General features: G+C 40.6%; 1 pseudogene; it reads left to right on the forward strand.

The window, feature by feature from the left end:
- The first annotated feature begins 14,790 nt into the window (after positions 1 to 14,790).
- Positions 14,791 to 18,242, forward strand: LOC124846154 (receptor-like protein kinase FERONIA pseudogene; annotated as a pseudogene).
- The last annotated feature ends 4,887 nt before the right edge of the window (positions 18,243 to 23,129 follow it).

The following is a 23,129-nucleotide window of genomic DNA, read 5'->3' on the forward strand; positions in this document are numbered from 1 at the left end:
GGGACACATAACAAACATCAAGTCCATAAATGGATTACAGAACTGCAAATCCAAAGCACAAACCCTCAATCTCAAAACTATTTAACAAAAAGACACGAGAGAGAAACTCCAATAGGCATAACAGTACCCAGAACCACCGCATCACGAACACACAACCAAGGGACCAAAATGGAGAAGAAAGAACAAATGAAGTGGAAACAGATATGGAGAATGGGAAACTAATATGGAGAATGGGATGGGAAGAAATAGGATGGGAAGAAACATATTTGGAGGGAAAGCGAGAAAGTGAGAGTTGAGGGTGAGGCTGTGCGCGCGGCTGTCAGTGAAAATGGAAGTTAGAGATTTAGTGTTTTCATAAAAAAAAATAAAAAATTAAAATAAAAAGGGTAGTTTTGTAATTAAAAAAATTGAAGAGGTGTAAGAAGTGGTTGAGGTGGTGCAAGGAGTAGCTCTCAGATACAAAACATACTTGTTCATTGAGCTCTTATTTGTTACAACCATACTTTTATTTATACTTATTACATATTTAATTTTCTTTATCTCTTTCTTTTTCTATCATATCACGTAACTTATAAATTTATCATTTTTATTCCTTTTCTAACCATATATTAAATGTTAATATACCTTTTTTTAATGTCCATGAATCATTAAAAATTCTTATGACATCACATTACTCTATTAATATAAGAATAAGTAAAAGTATTAATTAAATTCTTGTTGACAGTGGTGGTATATCTATTTAAGACAAGTGTTTATTAGAACTATTTGGAGTGTTGTGATACTAGTTTTTTTTCAGCATTTAGATACTTAAATAGGATAATTCAAAATATATTTTTTAACTTTTTGTTGTTAATAAATGTACACTTTAAAAGATAAATTGTATTTTAGATAATACAATCTATAATTATAAGTGTACGACTAGTTATTATGTTTCTAGATTATGTATTTTCAAAAAGCTTTTTTTAGCAGTGCAAATAAAGTTATGAATCACGTAATTATAACTTGATTTTATACTTATTGGTTACAAGTTCTAAAACATCCTAATAATTATATTTTATTTGTTTTATTAATAAATATTAATTTTTAATATATTAATTTTTTTAGGTTAGTTATAATATTGAAACTAACAACTTATATCTGATTTAAGAAGAATAACGGGTGATTTTCGTTATGTGATGAATGTTAATATTTCAATTTCAAGCGACAAGTAACACAATGATGATTAATTATTATACATACAAAATATTGTTCATTTTAAAACATAGAATTTTATCATAATCCTCCAATGGTCGACTGGTAACTCGGGCGACCTGGTGACAGTTAAACCAATACGAGGCCTTCTTAAAAATCGTAATACTGTGCGATCGCGTATTGTCGTCAACCACTTGGTCCTCGACAACCAAATAGTGATGTCGCGACATAACATTCGCACAACGCACGACAAGTCGCCTACTCATGTCGGCGCACAGGATGGTCGACATGCAGAGCGCGACATCGTAGCATGCGGTTACAGATAAGCAGTTACGCATAATCAGCTAACCAACGCCGCGAATCACGGAAGTAATTGACTCAGTATCAGCACACGATCTAGCAGTTACAACTTCTACACAGTCAAACTTCAATAACTGACCGGATTGTCAGGTAACGGTTTATTTTACTGTTTTAAATACACAGAGCACACCAGAAAAAAGGTACGTTTTTCCCCTTAGAGAAATTAAGAGAGAGAAATTACTCTTCTTCTTGATCACTTTGAACCAAAAGATTCAGGTGACCCCTTTTCTGACTTGAGCGTCGGAGTGCCTTTGCAGGTACCCAGCCCACCTTTTCCCAAGGAACAGAACATAAAGAGAGGAAGGAAGCATTGTGACAGAGAACGTAAAGAGAAGTAGTTCAGTTTTGTTAGGTTTGTATCTCGGCCTCCACATCCCTACTGAAACATTTTGGCGCCCACCGTGGGGCCCGAGATTTAACATCCCAACTACGACCACCGGAGCTATGGAAGACTTCAACACTCGTGATTTAATCCAGCAACTACAAACTCAGATCGAGGCACAAGCACAAACTATACGGGAGCAGCAGGAACTCCAGCGCAAGCAGGCGGAGGAGCTGGCGGCACTAAGGGCGAACGCCCACCGCCAGAAGAGTCTGCCTCTAATCGGCAGGGTAATAATGGATCGAGTCACCATGGAGGACCATCTCACCCTTCTGGTGGGGGGAGGAAAGGGCCTACTTCCATGTGCCTCACTAATCTACTTCCGTTCACAGAGGCCATCATGCAAGCGCACATGCCGGACAAACCTCCCCCAACATTAGAACGTTATGATGGCTCCGCCGATCCCGACAATCACCTGCGCAACTTTGTAGACGCCATGGCATTCTACACAGATAACGACCCTGTCATCTGCAGAGCTTTCTCCTTATCCCTCAAGGATGAGGCCTTGGAGTGGTTCCACACTCTTCCACGGAATTCTGTAGACTGTTTTGCGACAATTGAAACTCTATTCAGAAAACAGTACGCAACCAACAGAAAACCGGAGATGACGGCCGCTGAGTTGGTAAATACCAAGCAGGAAAAAGATGAAACACTGAAAGCGTTCATGCAACGATACAACGAGATGGCCCGACGTGTGAAAGATATCAATCACACCTTCATTATCAGTAATCTACCTTCATGCTTAAGGCCAGGATATTTTGCAGAACAACTATATGCTGACCCTCCAGCATCTATGGAAGAATTGCAATCCACAATTGCAAAATTCATCCGCATCGAGGATCTCCGAAATTGTCGGAAGAAGCAGCAACAAGATACCTCCAATCACAACGTTAAGAAAACCGCAAAGCGATCGACCAGCGACTATAAACCAGATCGACCGCCCCGAAAAGAGTCAGGGTGGACGCCTAAGTACGATCGTTACGCAACCCTCAACGCACCCAGGGCAAGGGTGCTTGAAGAGGCCTTGCACGCCGAACTCTTGACAGTGCGGCGAAAGGCCACCCCAAAAAACGCAGACAACAGCAAAACATGCCGCTTCCATATGAACCATGGGCACGACACCGAGGAATGCAACATGGTAAAAGACGAACTGGAGCGACTTATCCGTGCGGGTTACCTTCAGAACTACATCAAGGATAGAGTTTCCACTAGAGCCGCGACTCCTCGCCGAAGAGATCCTTCTAGGCGAAGCCCCCAACGATCACCCCCTGGAGATGATCGACACCGCAGGCGAACGCGCAGTCCGCCTTGACGGACAGAGAGAGAACGCTCGGTCCGAGGCCGTATCGACACCATATCGGGCGGTTTCGCCGGTGGAGGTGTATCAGCTTCAGCAAGGAAGCGACATTTGAGACAGTTGAAGTCGGTTCATATGGTCGAGCGACAATCTCGATCGATCCCCGACATCACATTCACGAACGCAGACTTCCATGTACCCGACCCTGATCATGATGATCCTATGGTCATCACAGCTAATATAGCTCGATATGATGTCAGCAAAGTCCTCGTCGATCAGGGGAGTTCGGTCAACATTTTGTATTGGTCCACCTTTCAGAAAATGGACCTATCTGAGGATCTCATCGCCCCATTTAACGAACAAATTGTAGGATTCTCAGGAGAAAGAGTAGATACCAAGGGATACCTCGACCTGCGAACTCGGCTCGGAACAAGCCGGGAGGCACCGGAACTTAGAGTTCGATTCCTGTTGGTCGAGGCAAATACGTCGTACAACGCCTTGCTTGGACGACCTTGTCTGAATGCGTTTGGGGCAATCGTCTCTACTCCCCACCTCGCCATGAAGTTCCCGACAGAGCGTGGTACCATTTGTACCGTGAGAGCAGATCAACGAACAGCCCGACAGTGTTATATGGCCGGGCTAAAAGTCACCCCCTTTGTTCCAACTAGAAGGGCGAAGGGAGCCGAGGCAGCGGCAGTCGACTTGGACCCCCGAACCAATGTCGACGAGCGTCTGCATCCGCAAGGTGAGGTCAAACTCCTTTCCTTAACGAACGACGCATCTAAAACCACCAGCATTGGCGGAAACCTCACCTCTAGCGAAGAGCACGATCTGGGGCACATACTGCGGAACAACGCAGATTTATTCGCATGGACGGCCGCCGACATGCCAGGAATTCATCCCGGGGTCATGGCCCACAAATTGTCCATCTTCCGGAGGCACGACCTGTCGCCCAGAAGAAGCGACGATTCGGGGAGGAGAAGCGCAAAGCAATTCAAGTTGAGGTCGAGAAGTTGATGAACGCCCAGTTCATCCGGGAGTTAACTTATACTACGTGGCTGTCGAACGTGGTCATGGTTAAGAAATCAAACGACCAGTGGAGAATGTGTGTTGACTTCACAGATCTCAACAAGGCATGTCCCAAAGATTCGTATCCCCTACCTAGCATTGATCGCTTGGTAGATGGCGCTTCGGGTCATGTTATACTGAGCTTTCTCGACGCCTATTCGGGATACAACCAAATCCCCATGTACGAGCCCGATCAAAGCAAGACTGCCTTCATCACCGAACGCGCTAATTACTGTTACGAAGTAATGCCGTTTGGATTGAAGAATGCCGGGGCCACTTATCAACGCCTCATGGATAAAGTCTTCCATCATCAGATAGGACGATGCATGGATGTGTATGTCGACGACATGGTTATTCGCAGCAGTTCTGTGGAACAACACCTGCAGGATTTGAAGGAAGTTTTTGGCCAACTCCGACGGTACAGCATGCGCCTTAATCCTTCCAAGTGTACTTTCGGCGTCCCCGCAGGTAAGTTCTTAGGCTTCATGCTTACACGTCGAGGTATTGAAGCTAATCCAGACAAGTGCAAAGCGGTGCTCGACATGACTGCTCCAAAAACCCTACGGGAAGTACAACGTTTGGTAGGTAGGCTCACAGCCCTATCCCGATTCATTCCAAAACTCGCTGACCACATCAAGCCCATCCTGAAGAATTTGAAAAAGGGCACCACTCAACACTGGGACGATGATTGTGAGACATCATTCAACACTGTCAAACACATCCTAACCAGTCCTCCAATTATGGCTCGACCAGACGATAGGTCAGACTTACAGCTGTATATTGCCGCTTCCCAACATGCTGTTAGTGCCGCCTTGATACAGGAAGCACCCTCCCTTAAGTTGATATATTTCATCAGTCGTACATTGCAAGGGGCTGAAGAACGATATTCTCAAATTGAGAAATTTGCCTTGGCCCTACTCACAGCTTCTCGTCGACTTCGACCATATTTCCAAAGCCATCAGGTGGTAGTCCGCACAGATCACCCCATAGCCAAGATCCTCCGCAAACCCGATTTGGCAGGACGGATGGTTGCCTGGTCCGTGGAACTGTCAGAGTTCGGACTCCGTTACGAGCCACGCGGGTCCATCAAGGGTCAACATTTGGCAGACTTTACAGCTGAGTTAGTACCTGCACCAGAGGACTCAACTACACAGTGGTTACTCAGTGTAGATGGTTCCTCCGACAAAAGGGGGGAGGAGCCGGTGTCGTCCTAGAAGGACCAGACGGTTTGGTCATAGAGCAAGCCATCATATTCAAATTTCCAGCTAGCAACAACCAGGCCGAATACGAAGCCTTGATTGCTGGCCTATCCCTGGCCAGAGAGTTCTCGGTCGATCGTTTAGAGTGTCGGATGGATTCAAAATTGGTAGTCAGCCACGTGAACGGAACCTATCAAGTCAAGGATAATCAACTATTGCGCTATTTCCACAAGGTTCAGACCTTACTCCAACATTTCATCGAATTTAGTGTCATCCATGTACCCAGGGAGCAAAACACAAGAGCAGATCTCTTGTCTAAGTTAACTCATTCTAAGGAGCGAGCACAGTTATCCTCAATCATTAGGATGACGCTCGACCGTCCTGTGGTGGAAGCTTTTGTCACCAATGTGTCGACACCCGTAACAGACTGGCGGCAGAAGGTCAAAGATCTCATGGAGAGGCAGGATAAAGGCGATAGCATTACTGTGGCTGAGTCCAAACGCATTGCACGTTTTGTGTATATAGGTGACGACCTATACCGTCGCGGCCATAGCACTCCTCTGTTGAAATGCATATCAGAGGAAGAGACAGACTATGTACTGCGCGAGCTGCACACCGGGATATGCGGCTTTCACTCTGGCAAGCGGACCCTGAGAGCACGTGTTCTTCGCGCAGGATATTACTGGCCTACACTAGACCACGATTGTGAAACATTTGTCAAGAAGTGTATCTCCTGTCAGGCCCATGGTCACGACATTCATGCACCCCCCGAAGATTTGCACAATATTGTCTCTCCTTGGCCGTTCGCTCAGTGGGATCTTGACATAGTTGGACCATTGCCGATCGCCAAGGCGCAAAACAAGTTCCTACTCGTGGCGGTCGACTACTTCACAAAATTGATAGAGGCCGAGCCGTTGTCCATTATCAGTGCCCAACGAGTGCAGAAATTTATTTGGCACCTCATCTGTCGGTTCGGTCTCCCTCAGAAGATCATCACCGACAACGGTCGCCAATTCATCGAACGCAAGTTAGAAGATTTCCTTAGCAATTTGGTCATCAAGCATATCACCTCGTCAGTCGAACACCCTCAAACAAACGGCCAAGCCGAGGCCGCAAACAAAGCCATTCTGACAGAGTTGAAGAAGCGACTGGGTGAAGCCAAAGGTTTATGGGTGGAAGAGCTATCAGAAGTTCTGTGGGCATACAGATGCACTCCCCATGGATCTACAGGGGACACGCCATTCAACTTAACCTACGGCACTGATGCCATGCTCCCAATCGAAGTGGGCGAGCCCTCATTGAGGCGTCATCTCACTGATATGTCGCTTAATGAAGAACAATTGCGGGCAAATCTCGACGTCCTTCCTGAAAGTCGAGAGATCGCCACCATCCGTGCCGAGGCGCAGAAGCGAATGCTATCTCGAAGGTACAACACCAAGGTCAAGCCTAGAGCCTTCAAAAGTGGAGATCTGGTGTGGCGAAAGCGGGGAGAGGCTAGGAAGAATCGAGCACACGGCAAGCTTGCAACTAACTGGGAAGGACCCTTTAGAGTTGTAGAGGACATGTCGAACGGTGCATATCGACTCCAGCTCCTTGATGGCCAACCAGTTCCCAACACCTGGAATGCCACTCATCTTAAATACTACTTCAGTTAGCATTCACTTTTTGTTGGTTATTTTTACAACATTTCCAAATTCCGTTTTCAAATAATAAGTACGTTTCATTATGATTAATACTTAGTGTCATTTATTACTTCTACCATGTCGAGTCCCAGGGTCACTGTCTCGGGCACCTTTGCACATAAACGAATTAGGATACACTCCCACTGGTAGATGTTCACCCTTGAACACCCAGTTCGCTTGGGATACACTCCCACTGGTAGATGTTCACCCTTGAACACCCAGTCCGCCTGGGATACACTCCCTTTGGTAGATGTTCTCCCTGGAACACCCAGTATTCCCTCCACTCGACCATCACTCTCGACGGTCACACATCGCATCATCAGTACACTTGACAAACATGGATACTTAGCAGTCATTACAGCAAACAAATTGCAAAATCGGCAAAGTTAAACGCCCAACATACACAGACGTTCAAAATTCAATACAGTTCAACTTTCGCAGTCATTAAAATTTCAGCAAATTCAAGTTCAAATATGTCTATATTTACACGGCCGTAGCAAATCCTAATATATTACAATGTTACGAGTGTCGCCATCAACATCTCCGCCAGTTTCTGCGACAGGTTCACCCACGTCGACCGCTCCATCATTCTCAGTGTTGGCGACCACCTCCTCATCCTCTTCACCCTCCAGGACAACATCTTCAGGGATCTCGTTCAAAGGTTTCAATTGACCCTCGTGCACGTCCTTCTGAGGGTCGAATTCCGCTCCCTTGGTCGACACTTGACGCAAGTGACCGACCTGCCTCAACGCCTTCCTGAAACCTCTGGTATGTTCAATCATAATCGCATCTTTCAGCTCCTCTACCAGCTCATTTCTTTCCAAGGCCTCGGCCTTCAATTTGTTTCTCTCTCGAGCCAGTACCACCATTGCCCTCTTGGCTTGCTCCAGCTCGCTTGCCATTTGATCGCGTTCCTTTCGGAGAGTAAAACCAGCTTCCCGGGTATTGTCCAATAATATCTCAGCCTCTTTCAGAAGTTGTTCCGAGCGTTTCTGCTTGGCATCACAAGCAGCATGAGTCTCGGCGAGTTCCTTCAGTTGAGTCCGTACCTTCTCCAACTCAACCCGCATCATACCTCTATCAGAAGCGTAAGCTAGATGCCAAGCCAACGCGTGAGCCCGTGTTGTCATCTCCAACATGGAGTCGGCAATTTCTTGCGCACTCATATTTTCGATAACCTTCTTCTCCGAGGTGTCCATATGCAGATCCACCTTATGACCCAACGTGAAGGAGGGATCCCATACCCCTAGTGGGATGGGACGCTCGGTTTCCTCGGCTACCTCCTTCCTCTTCTTTGAGGCTTCACGACTGGTGTCGACCGCCTTCGTTTTCCTTTTACGCACTAGCGGCACTTCAGCAGTTGTCGTCTCGTCAGTCGCCGCCGACAATGCCACTGGTACTGGATCGGTTGATGGCGCTTGGAGGCGTGGTTGACCAACAGCATGATCGGCAAACGACCCCGGACAACTAACTTCAGCCCTCTCGTTTCCGATTGATTGAAACCAGTTCCTTCCACTTCCTTTTCTCCCCATTATCTCTGCAAAAACCGAAATACGTTCGGAATAGTCAGCAACAACAAAGCAATTTACAAAAATAATAAGCAAAGACACATACCAAACACCCTCGCCTCCGCGTCATCGAACTCGAGACAATTTATAAGTTGACAGGAAGAAAAGGGGCGTGGCAATGAGGTCAACACACTCAATGCCTCTAATTCTTCAATCGTCATCTTATCTTCCGGCCAAGAGGTGAACCTCAGCGGGTCCTGCGTCCAATAAAGGGGGAATCGGGGATTCCCCTCGCCATCGAAAAAATACCTCCGACCAACATCGGTGATCGACACCTTAAAGAACTTCTCCTTAAAATTCCTATATGACTGCAGGTACAGCTCTAACAGCGCATTACCCGGCTCAGAAATTAATGACACCCATCCCTTCGTGGCCACCGGTCGACATCTAAAGAAATATAGAAACAAACCTACAGTGGGCCTAATTGCTAACGCCCGACACACTACGGCAAAAGCCTACACATACCCCCAGCTGTTGGGATGCAACTGACTCGGTGCGACGTTTAGGGTGCGCAAAACATCCATTTGAAAGGCAGTGAAAGGTAATCTCAGATACAGATCGTAGAACAGTGAGGCATAACAGTAGAAAAATTCAGTGGAAGCATTCTCCCTACCATAGCATACCCTCTCATCGTCTCGGCAGGCTATTAACCTAATACAGGTTTGATACCCTAAAGCCCTCAAAATACAGCTATTTTCAATCCAGTTTGCTATGACTACTCTACTCCTGAACTGACTCATAAGTCCTTTTACCTCACGCGCCGCCCAGTCGTACTCATCCCCGCTAATCGGAGACACTACGCGCCCCCCTGGACCCTCACTATACACGTTCCCATATACAAACGCTTCATCACCATAAGGTATAGTGGTGACTTCGGGGCATTCCGCCGTTGATGACGGTCCCGGCGTATCATCACCAGTACTATGCCCCCTTTTTTCCATGATCAACAGTAAATACACTAAGACGAAGGAGATTTTAGGGTTACCTGGTTGATTCTTGTAGCAGCGTAAGCAAAGCAGATGCAGAGGAAACAATCTCGCTCACGGTTCACACTATCTCTGTTCTTCTGCAAAAGTGATTAATCCCCCTCTGAATCGTGTTGAAGAAGACAAACTGTTTAATCGTCAGGCGCCGTAGGATTCTTTTTAATCTAACGGCTCCCAATTCGCGTCCCCTCGCTTCCCTCAAAGAGCGGGAAAACCCTAAAAATCGTAACGTTAAAACGGTGCGTATCATCTTCCCAGTAAGAATACACTCGACGTCCTCTCGTAAATTCGCCCGCCGACACTATGCTCAATTACTCGGACTCGAGGGGCATGTACCATAGGATACCTAATCCTCCAATGGTCGACCGGTAACTCGGGCGACTTGGTGACAGTTAAACCAATACGAGGCCTTCTTAAAGATCGTAATACTGTGCGATCTCGTATTGTCGTCAACCACTTGGTCCTCGACAACCAAATAGTGATGTCGCGACATAACATTCGCACAACGCACGACAAGTCGCCTACTCATGTCGGCGCACAGGATGGTCGACATGCAGAGCGCGACATCGTAGCATGCGGTTACAGATAAGCAGTTACGCATAATCAGCTAACCAACGCCGCGAATCACGGAAGTAATTGACTCAGTATCAGCACACGATCTAGCAGTTACAACTTCTACACAGTCAAACTTCAATAACTGACCGGATTGTCAGGTAACGGTTTATTTTACTGTTTTAAATACACAGAGCACACCAGAAAAAAGGTACGTTTTTCCCCTTAGAGAAATTAAGAGAGAGAAATTACTCTTCTTCTTGATCACTTTGAACCAAAAGATTCAGGTGACCCCTTTTCTGACTTGAGCGTCGGAGTGCCTTTGTAGGTACCCAGCCCACCTTTTCCCAAGGAACAGAACATAAAGAGAGGAAGGAAGCATTGTGACAGAGAACGTAAAGAGAAGCAGTTCAGTTTTGTTAGGTTTGTATCTCGGCCTCCACATCCCTACTGAAACACATACAAAATATTGTTCATTTTAAAACATAGAATTTTATCATAATTTTATCTTTAAAAATGTTCTTAAAGAAAAAAAAATATTTAAATTATCTTATATTTTTATTTCTAAACTAATAATATACATATAATTTGATTTTATAAACTTAAATGAATGGGAAATGTAATTCAAAGTTTGGTGATATATTTTTTTAGGTTTAATCATTCATATAGTTCCTATTTTCGGTCATTTTTTTCAATTAAATCTCTCATTTTTTTTAGTGTTTCAGCTTACACTTCACCAGTCTCATCTTGCATCTCCTTATTTTTCTATTATTTCAACTGTGCTCCTATCATAACCACAAAACCAAAGAGAATCTTTTGACTTGCTTTTATTTTTAACTGACCCCTTCAACAATTAAAAGCAAGTACTCACCCCTTACTCCTTTGTCGCATTTCACATTCTGAAAATCCTACACCCTCTTTCTTTAATCTTCTCGCGCATAGTGCTCCTCCCATCCTCCCCTCCTCTCTACTTTACTTGTCGCGCACAGACCTCTCCTCAGTGGTTGTCGTGGTGGTATCATGGTGAGCACTTGCAGTGGTGGTTCTTCTTAACTTGGGTGTCCAGGTCGGTTGTTCTTTCCTTAAACTTTGTATGATAGAAAGTTTGTATGTGTTGATATTCATTTGTATGTGTTGTTTGTATGAGTTGTTTGTATGTAGTACCTAATAGACACTCATCCGGATGATACGTTGATGAGCAATTCAACGGAAGGTTTCCCACTTGTGATGCCATTCTTAGTCCCCTCACTATGTCCAAAACCGGCACATAGACCAGGACATCTGATCCTCCATATCATTCACAAGGTTAGTCCCCTCACTATGTCCAAAACCGGCACATAGACCAGGACCTCCAACCCTCCATATCATTCATAAGGTTAATCCCCTCACTATGTCCAAAACCGACACATAGACCAGGACCTCCAACCCTCCATATCATTCACAAGGTTAGTCCCCTCACTATGTCCAAAACCGGCACATAGACCAGGAAATCTGACCCTCCATATCATTCACAAGGTTAGTCCCATCACTATGTCCAAAACCTGCACATAGACCAGGACCTCCAACTACAGGACCCTCAACATCAATATATACACAAATACCATAACATTACTGAATCTCTTCACGAGACTCATACCATACTCATATTCCTCAACTCACATTAATCATCAACATCAATCTAATAGCACTATTAGGCCGAACGCTATTAAATCGAATGCCTTTAGGTCAAATACTACTTGGACGAACGCTAAGATCGAGCACCTAGGTTGAACGCTAAAACACCGAACGTTATATTAGACCGAATACCATTAGGTCGAACATGGATGAACACTATTAAAAGCACCACTAAGACCGAACGTCACAAAGACCGATCGCTACTTATATGAACGCTCGCTACTACCTAGGGACGCTCGCTACCTGAGGACACCTGAGAAAAATCATCATCAAGACCGAACGCTCACTACCTATGGACGCTCGCTACCTGAGAACAAGTAACATCAAGACCGAACGCTCACTACTACCTATGGACGCTCGCTACCTGAGAACTAGCAACATCAAGACGGGACGCTACTAATATGAATGATCGCTATGACACAGATCACTATCCGATTGAATACTGTTTGGACGAATACTAAGAAACCGAACACTAAGATCGAACAGTCTGGACAAATACTACGAGACCGAACGTAATGAGATCGAATACTGTGTGGACGAACGTGTATAGACTAAATACTACGAGACCAAATACGTTAACACTATTTGGACGAACGCATAAATAAAACAGTTAGGTCATTGCCCTTAGTTCCATACTAACATCGTTAAAAAGGGTGTCACGTGTCAACTCATGAATTTTTTTTAATTTTTTTTAAATATTTTTGTAATTTTTTTTAAATTTTTTTTGGCACATGTCAAACTAACATTGTGCCACGTGGCAATGATAATGACAATGTGACGTGACACTGACAAATCATGCGTCATTGTATTTGTCTCAATTTGGTCTTTATATTTTTATTTTGTCTCAATTTGATTCCAGTATTTTTTATTTTGTCTCAATTTAGTCTTTTTAAAAAAAAACAAATTTTTCCTCTCCAAATTCAAACAAAATTTTATTTGTATATAAATCTTTAAAAAAAATTTATACAAATTGATATTTTTTTATTAGAAAAATAAAAAAATTTCAAACTAACAAATGACATTTTTATTTATATAGTATTAAGGAAAATAATTTAGTTGCATTAAAGTTTTTAAAACAAAAATTAAATTGAGACCAATAAAAATAAAGAAACTTATTTAAAATTTTTCTACAAATTAAATAACAAATGAAATCATTTAACCTAGATATTATGAATGAGCAAACTATAAAAGTTAACATTTCAATAATAAATATTTTTGTGAAAGTAATTACACAAAAATAGTCTTAGTACTTCCTCAACAATTCATAAAAAAGTTTCTAGAATTAAATATTTAGATTTGGAAAACAAATTTAAAGATGAGAATTTGCAAAACATACATACAGTTATTTCATTTGGGAATGTACAAAATTATTTAATTTAAAAAAAATTATGACTAAATTGAGACAAAATAAAAATTGAAAGATAAAATTGAAACAAAATAAAATACAGAGATCAAATGAAAACAAATGCAATGACATGTGACACTGGGAGTGTCACGTCACACTGTTATTGTCCCAATGTTAACTTGACATGTCACAAACTTTCTTATTTAAAAAAATAAAAAATAATTAAAAAATTCAAAAAACCAGGAGCTTAACATTTTTTTACAGTATTAATTAAAGAACTAACAGCAAAAATATTTTTCAAAACTAAAAACTCAGTGGAGAAAAAAAAATGAAAGATCATTTGAGAAAAGTCATTTTTTAAACAACATAAGGATGATGTTGGGTATGAGAAACATTTATTTAATTTAGTTTATAGTTAGCAATTAATTAATCATAAGAAAATGACATTGAGAGGAATGAAAGCGCGTTTGGAAGTTGGAAGGTTGCGGTTTGTTTGTCATTTCCATCTTTTCATACTGCGTTCCTCGCACAACTTATCTGTCATCCAATCATCACCGCTTTTCCATTCTATTTTCTTCCACACCCAAACAACCATGCACGTTCCTTCTATCATATAAATGTTCCAATTCAGAAAAAAACTGGTTTTTAAAATCAATGAATAAAGAATTGTTTGAAATTTTATTTTCATTAATGTTTGAATGAGTATAACTTAAACGTAAAACCATAGATAGACTTAAAAGGAAAGTTTTCTTTTGATAAAATTACAGTTTTCTCTTAATAATTCGTGCGATAAAGACTATAAAAATTTAATTATAGATATGACATCTTACAATATTTAAATTTTAATTAAACATAACACACACAAAATCAGGTGCATTAATACTTAGTGCATAATTGTTTTAACTTATTGAATATGGATAAAATATTTCTACAGTCAGTAACTTAATCCAAATTAATATGGTTGTCTCTTCTGAAAAAAAAAATCTTAAACAAGAATCATTCTAAATCTTCAAGAACACCTTCATAGTGTAAGCATTCAATGTATCTATACTATATTAATTATTTTTAGTGAAATATTTTAAATATTTATCATTCGTAGTTGATAAATATAAATACCATCAAAGCAAATTAAATAAAGGAAATTAAGTGAAAAATAGATGATGTATCCCTGTTATTTTAAATTTTATTTTAGAAAACAGCACAAAAACTATCAACAAATTCAATGTTGATGTTACTAAATAAATTGAATATTTTTCATGAATATAAATTAATCAAATAATTTTTTATATAAGAACGAATGTAATTCTTTCAAAATAATAAATATTTTATTTTTATTTAATATAAAATTCTTAGTGCACACTATTATTTAAATAATAAATAAAGTGAAGAAAGTTATAGATTTATTAATTAATTTCAGTTTTGTTTGTGAAATCTTTTTTTTTTCTCTTACAGGTCGGTGTGGTATTTAAGGTAGTTTTTAGTACGTGTGACACCTTCTCACTCCATTTCCCTCTTCCACCGTTTTCTCTCAACTCCTTCCAGCTGCAAGCAACTGCCAAATCCATTCCATTCAAACCCTCGAGACTCGGGATCGTCGCGCTTTGACTCACCGAGTTGCTTTTCAGCTTCTCTTCCCATTGCACAAGGTAAAATACCTTCTTCCCACATCTTTCATTGTTCAACCTGTTGTTCACTCATCATTCTCCTCCACGTCTGGATTTTACCTGTTTTGTAAAATCTGGGTTCAAGCTGATCTGATCATAACCCACCACCCCACTTCCCTTTCCTGATCTGGGTTCCTAAAATATAAGATCTTCGCATCGAATTTGTGGTCTTTGATTGTTTTTAAATTATGGGTATGTGTGAATTGTAATTCCCTGCAAGAGGTGTTGGCAATTGTATGGTAGAAAACAAAGCACTTTGAGTTTGAGTTTGGGTTTGGAATTTTGTGACGTGATGTGGAGCATGGATCGGTACTGTGTTTGTGTTCCATTGTTCGTGTGCTTGGTATTGGCTATTGAGCTTGTTGTAGCACAGGATTTTAAGCCTACAGATAATATCCTGCTGGATTGTGGAGGTCCTCCATCCAGTACTGATACCGATGACCGTGTATGGACCACTGATGTTGGTTCCAAGTTTGGTTCCTCCTCTGAAAAATCCACCACCGTATCGCAGGCGGCAACTCAAGACCCTGCCGTCCCCCAGGTGCCCTACATGACGGCACGTGTGTTCCATGCCCCGTTTTCCTATGCTTTCCCGGTGGCTTCCGGTTGGAAGTTCCTCCGGCTGCACTTTTACTCCGCTTCTTACTCCAATCTCAATGCATCTGATGCCCTTTTTGCGGTGACGGCGAATTCATACACGCTTCTTAGGAACTTTAGTGTTGCTCAGACCACCCTCGCTTTGAATTATGCCTACATTTTGAAGGAATTTGCCATCCATGTAGATGGGAAGACCTTGAATGTGACTTTCACTCCTTCTACCAATGCATCCAATGCTTACGCGTTTGTTAATGGGATCGAGGTTGTATCCATGCCTGATATTTATACTTCTACTGATGGAACTACCATGATAGTGGGTACAAATACTGCTTACACTATTGATAACAGCACTGCACTTGAGAATGTTTATAGGTTGAATGTGGGTGGGAATGATATCTCTCCTTCCCGTGATACTGGCATGTTTAGGTCATGGTCTGACGATGTTCCCTTCCTATTTGGCGCTGCATTTGGAGTTACAGAGTCTGCTGATTCAAATGTGAAGTTTGAGTATCCACCGGGCACACCAAGCTATATTGCTCCACTTGATGTCTACACTACGGCCAGATCAATGGGCCCGGATATGCAGATCAACACGAATTACAACTTGAGTTGGATCTTCAACATTGATTCTGGGTTTTCCTATCTAGTGAGACTTCATTTTGCTGAGGTATCATCAAATATAACCAAGATTAATCAAAGAGTATTTGATATATTCCTCAATAATCAAACAGTTACCCAGGCTGATGTTATTGCCTGGGCAGAGAATTTTGGCCTTTCACATTCTAATGGGGTGCCTGTGCATAAAGATTATGTTGTCTTTATTCCCGATGCTGGAGAACCACGGCAGGACCTGTGGCTTGCATTGCATCCAAATACAACCGACAAGCCCATGTATTATGATGCTATATTGAATGGAGTGGAGATATTCAAAATTAGTGATACTGCTGGAAATCTGGCAGGGACAAATCCTATTCCTGCCCCTGTGCAAGATATAATTGACCCGTCAAAAGCTAGAGCACATAATCATGGTAAATCAAAGAATCATACAGGTATAATTGCAGGAGGTGTTGTTGGAGGTGTTGTTGCAGTACTTGTTATTGGGCTATTTGCTTTTTCTGCTTCGCGTCGCCATAGGCAAGGAAAGGATTATGGTGCAAGTGAAGGGCCATCTGGCTGGCTTCCACTTTCTCTTTATGGTGGTACCTCACACTCTGCAGCTTCTGCCAAGACCAACACAACAGGAAGTTATGCTTCCTCTCTCCCATCAAACCTTTGTCGTCATTTCTCATTTGCTGAAATCAAGTCGGCCACAAACAACTTTGATGAGGCTTTGCTTCTTGGTGTTGGAGGATTCGGTAAGGTTTACAAGGGAGAAATTGATGGTGGAACAACCAAAGTTGCAATTAAACGTGGGAATCCACTATCTGAGCAGGGGGTGCATGAGTTCCAAACTGAGATTGAAATGCTCTCTAAACTTCGTCACCGCCACCTTGTTTCTCTTATTGGATACTGTGAAGAAAACACTGAAATGATCCTCGTTTATGATCATATGGCCTATGGAACACTCAGGGAGCATTTGTACAAGACCCAGAAACCTCCACTTCCATGGAAGCAAAGGCTTGAGATATGCATTGGAGCTGCTCGGGGTTTACACTATCTACACACTGGAGCTAAACACACAATCATCCACCGTGATGTGAAGACAACAAACATTTTACTGGATGAGAAATGGGTGGCCAAGGTTTCTGATTTTGGATTGTCAAAAACAGGTCCAACATTGGATAATACCCATGTAAGTACTGTGGTAAAGGGTAGCTTTGGGTACTTGGATCCAGAATACTTCAGGAGGCAGCAACTAACTGACAAATCTGATGTTTACTCATTTGGGGTGGTTCTCTTTGAGATATTATGTGCTCGTCCAGCTTTGAACCCAGCCCTTGCTAAGGAGCAAGTGAGTCTGGCTGAGTGGGCAGCTCATTGCTACCTGAAAGGCATTCTTGACCAAATCATTGATCCCTATCTAAAAGGCAAGATAGCTCCAGAATGCTTCAAGAAATTTGCCGAGACTGCGATGAAGTGCGTGGCTGACCAGGGTATTGAAAGGCCATCCATGGGTGATGTCTTGTGGAACCTTGAATTTGCTTTGCAGCTGCAAGAAAGCGCAGAGGAAAGTGGCAACGGCTTTGGCGACATTCACAATGAAGAGGAGCCCACGTATACAGATTCTAAAGGAAAGAAAGACTCTGATGCGATGGGGGGTTATGATGGTAATGTGACTGACTCCAGAAGCAGTGGCATTTCAATGAGCATTGGAGGTAGAAGCTTGGCTAGTGAAGACTCTGATGGGTTAACCCCAAGTGCTGTGTTCTCCCAGATCATGAATCCAAAAGGCCGTTAAGTTCGTTTAGTAACAACACTCTCACTGCATACAGAGCCAATCACTCATTCTGCAGTGCAATCGGCTTTCATCAAATTTGAATGTTACCCGTTATTCATTTTCGTAATATTTTTATTCATTTCTACGGTTGTTTCTAATTTATTATGATTATCTAAGTTGTAATTTGTGACCATGTTATGTAACGATTGAAGAGCGAGCATGTTATAACGAGGTTGCTATATCTGAATTTTTTGAAACCCTCAGTTTCTACCCAAGATGAATAATGTCGTGCTTTTCTTAGTTGGACTGTGCTTTTCTTGGACTATTTTGTTTCTTTGTAAGATAAAAAGATTCCACAAACTCAAGATTAACTACTGGTTTATAGTAATAAATTATGATAGTACGAAAGAGGCTGTTCTATACCAAATCATGCAGGTTAAGTTACTATGCAGTGTGTTAATTTTTTATCTTAAGGGATGACTCAAAACCAAGCATGCCCATCATCATGATCAGGATCAAAGGTTTATTAATAACCACCATAATGATCTGTCTAAAAATATAACTATTATAAGAATTTTATGAATCCTACTAAACCATGAAAGGACTTTAAATATTGTAAAATTATACCTGAAACATGTTCAGCAGAGATAACGTGTGAAGGCCTTATAGAGGGAATAGCATTTTTCAACGTTTGTTTTGTTTTATTCACTTTTGTCTTAATATATCATGGGGTAGTTGTTTATACTCTGTTATAAGATCAGGTTATAAATAAGTATATAATTAAACAAGAGGCATTGACCAAGGAAATGCTTAAATGTGAAGTGAAGGTGATCTCAGCTTCATGTGTGCAAGGCACATTGTTGTAAATTGCTTGGTTTGAATTGGCTGGCTGTGTAATCTGAGTGAGAGATGTCTAAAGCTCCATTACTACGGAACAATTGAGAAACAAAACTTTTTAGGTGTGAGATGTTGATGAAACCTTGCAATAGAGCTAACCAATTGATCTATTTTCTGTCCTTAGTTTAAATCCTACAATAATATTTTTATAAGTATTTTTAGTTATTAAATAGAAAAATTAAGTACAAATTTTCTAAAGTATTAAATATTTTTTTCATTTAATACTTATTAAAAAGATTTACAGAAATATATAATAAAAATACATCATAACATTGTTAAAATGAACAGATAAAATAAAATGGGTGAACAAATGAAATATAGGATAAACCTAAGAGTTGAAATACTTTAAGCCACATGTGTTGGATAGGTATCTTTCATTGCTGGCCAGCTTTAAGTTATTGTCCAACAAAAGTCAATTTCACATTATCAACGGCGAAAGAGAGACAAGCCATGTTAGGATGTCCATAATACTCTCTTCTCTCATCTGATAAAAACAATCGATTAAATTTTTCTATTATAAATATTTGACACCAATAATGTTTTATAAATTTTGTTGAAGTAAAACTATTTTTTTAAGGGAAAATATATGATGCCTAAAATTAATCTTCTATATTTTCAAATTGGATAATCTATATCACTCACTAGTGAAGCGAAGGAAACAGACAACAATTGTTTTTTACAATACGCTTCGATTTTCGAACCGAAACATATCTGACAAGGTAAAAAGGTTGGGGATTTTTGACATCGGTTACAACCAAGGTAATATTCTGAAGGCTACTCTCTCGGTTCTTCAACAACCCAAGTAATAAAGAAGAGAAAAGAAAAGGGGGAAGGGGTTATTACCTCGGTTCAACCGAGGTAATAACATGGAGATATGACAGCGATTTTGGCTTGAACCGCTGCCAAACCCCTATTTTTTTTTAATTTCTCGTGCACCCTATGGCATTGGTTGTGGCTGAACCGATGTCATAAGGTGACTTTCTACCTCGGTTTTGGCTACAATTGAGGTCTATTCTCCTGCAATTTTTTAATAGCAGGTCTATTTTTGTGATATCCACTATCACAAAAACAGACCTGCATATCAAACACAGTATATACAACACAGATTCAACACAATATTCAATATTTACATCACATAATGTACAAAGTTTAATAACTATAAATCAACATGTTGTAATGTATTTTAAATCTAATAACTATGAACTATTATATAATCTAACTAAATGTTTTGCAAGTGCCTTCCTCAGGAATGTAAGTGGCTTCTCAAGAAGTAGAGTAGTAGTCTTGAATCTCTACACAAGACAATTGATATTAATTAGTGTATCTGAATTCCAAATGTTGGAGAAAATCAAAATTCATTAAATTTCAATATTACCGTTTCCCAACCTCTTGTGATATGGGCACGAATAATGTGGGTCTTCCAATACATTACATAGTATCCACACTCATATGACACACTCTGTCTGTTACACTACATTATATCATCACAGTTGTAAATAGTTAGTGAAAATCATTAAAACAAAAAACTATAAGAAGGTATGACTTTAGCATATGTTAAACCTTGAGAGCAACCCATGCAAGCTTTCTACCATTAGCAATTGAACTCCTAACCATAGAACTATATAAAAAAAAGGTTTTAGCATTCATTTATATAACAAAGAAAGTCCAAACATTGAGGTTCTTACCAATCAACTGCTTGTCTGAGATGTTTGGGAGGAGACTTGTGCAATGAGCAGAACCACAAAGCATAGCTCTCCGATATGGAAATAACAAGTAGCTGTCAATGGTGTCTGAAACTGATAATAACTTAATTGTTATATATTAAAATCACATATGGATCATTATGAAGTTAACAAACTTCACTATATAAGGAATAAAATATATTTCCTTCACACTTCCTAATCTACTGGTGAGATATGTTGTGATGTCATCAAAATCATTTTCTTCGTGAATGACTTGGGGATTAATGAACCCATAGACATCATTGTACCCCAAGTTGTTACTAACACCAAACATATATTTGAAATCAAAAATTACCTTTGATATAAGTATACTTGATATATCAATTTTATATAAATAATTGCTCATAGACTTACATCATCCATAGCTGAATTAATGTAATATTCAACTCTTCTTTTCCTGACGCAAGCTCCCTAACATCTTGGCTATGCAGGTATATTGAGACCTCAGAGCCTCTCCCAAATACATTAGCATCATATTCAACCTTCATAGGCTCATCTCCAATGATGTCACAAAGTTGTTGCAATGCACCAACAGGATCGTCCTCAGATAAACGAATCTTCTCTTGTCCATGCGTCTGTTGTTACATAGAAAAATAGGATAAGTTTTGACATCAATAACATGTAAAATTTAAAATTGACAAGTGTAAAGTAGAAGTCCATACCGGGGGGTCAGAAACCGAACCAACCAAGTGTTTAGGCCAAGCGATAAAAGACTGGAATGCCTGTGCCACAGTGAAAATCTCATTTGTGGGCAGAGGAACTGAGGCATCTGGTATGATAATGTCATCTACTGAGACCTTCACCTGATCCTCTGATAGCTCCATACCATGAACAACAGTCGCTTCCTTAAACACTATTCCACAAGCTACCAACATCGTCCTGGTACCATCTAAAGCGTATAGCAGACATGGACTAGCATCGTCCATGTCATCCCCTTCATCCCCTAGGACGGCTGGTGTTGAACAACTTCCTTTCCCGCTTCTCCCTGTCTGAGTAAATGTTATATTATAAAAATAATAAATTATTGAACATAAATGTTTATTGATTTTACCTGTGGAGGCACAATAGGTTCTTGTACTGGAGATGGCTGTGGGCGCATCCCATAACTCTCAAATTTCTGTTGGAAATGGCGCATAACTTTGTTAGTCACTTCTGTAGTGACTTCATCATACAATTTTGTCCTAAGCTCCGTCCTAAGCTTCGCCCTAAGCTTTTTTGAGATCTCTTGTGACAGCCTTTGTTCTTGTTCTTCGATGTATGCATTTGAAGTCTGATGCGAAGAACTCACAATAATCTCGAATGCCTACTCCAGTACCACTAGCAGCACGCACACCTCTAGGGTGCTTAGGTCGTCCAATTGCAGTGGTAAAAATATCCTGGCGTCCTCGGGAGTGAATTGACCTTGGGAGCTCTGCTCAACCAAGAAGTCATGTAACATAAAAAATCATCATTATTCTTTAAAAAGTTCAATGTATATATAATGAAACTATTATTCTTCTAGGAATAGTGATAACTTACAATTCTTTCAGATATTTGTCGTGCAGTCTCAGAAGAGTAGTCCCCTGATGATCTTAAACGAGCCAACTTCCACTTTTCATGCCGAGAAGGTGGAGAAGGAGGCTGGGGGCTACCACCCTCAAATGATGATCTATCTTCTGCCTTTTGCTTGAGGATTTTCTCCTCAAGCTTCCTATACCCACCACGAGATAATAGGTGGGGGTTCTTATTTTGAGCACTTATTCCTTGTGCTTTGTTTCTTGTTGTCTGTCACATATATTGAATTAAGTAGTTCATATGATATATATTTGTTAATGAAGAATTGAATAATATCAACTATACTAACCTATCATTCCTCTGATGTCCGACTTTGTACAAAGAGGCGCCAAGTCTCCTCATAAAGGACCTTATATTTTTTACATGGAGACTCAGTTTTTTTGCCTCCAAATATATATCTCGAGGTTAACTTAGTCTTAAAACCCCAAAATTTCTCAGCAATAAATGATAAACACTTATTTTTAAGTGTTGTGACATTTGGAATGTCAAATGTCGTCTGCAATAAACATAATAAAGTTGTATCAGTACAAAATTATCAATATAAACAAATGATATTAATTAACTTACCAATATATCGTTCCATATAATGTTCCAATCAACCTCGAACACATGTTCAAAAGATGGAGTAAGAATATTAATCCTATCATGGGCCAGTACTCCAAGGTATGATCTGAAGGCATCTGTATTTGGGCCAGATGCCACACCAATGATGACATTAACATCCACAAGTGTCCTTTCACCACTATTTCTTCTTACCATCAGTTGTTTCAACCTGGTGGCTCCTCTAGTAGGTCTAAATGAGGGAGCCTCATCCCTTGATGAATGTGGGTGGTCAGCCATATATCTGTCAAAATAAATAACAACATGAGATATTAATAAAAGACTTATGTAATATCATATAATTTAACAAAACATGTAATATGGGTCATATGAAATATTAATAAAAGACTTATGTAATATTAAGAAAAAACTTATACACAAATTTGAAGTTCAT

This window comes from Vigna umbellata, chromosome 3 (assembly GCF_029865625.1).
Source record: "Vigna umbellata cultivar VRB3 chromosome 3, Vumbellata_1.0, whole genome shotgun sequence".
In the NCBI taxonomy this organism is placed as follows: domain Eukaryota; kingdom Viridiplantae; phylum Streptophyta; class Magnoliopsida; order Fabales; family Fabaceae; genus Vigna; species Vigna umbellata.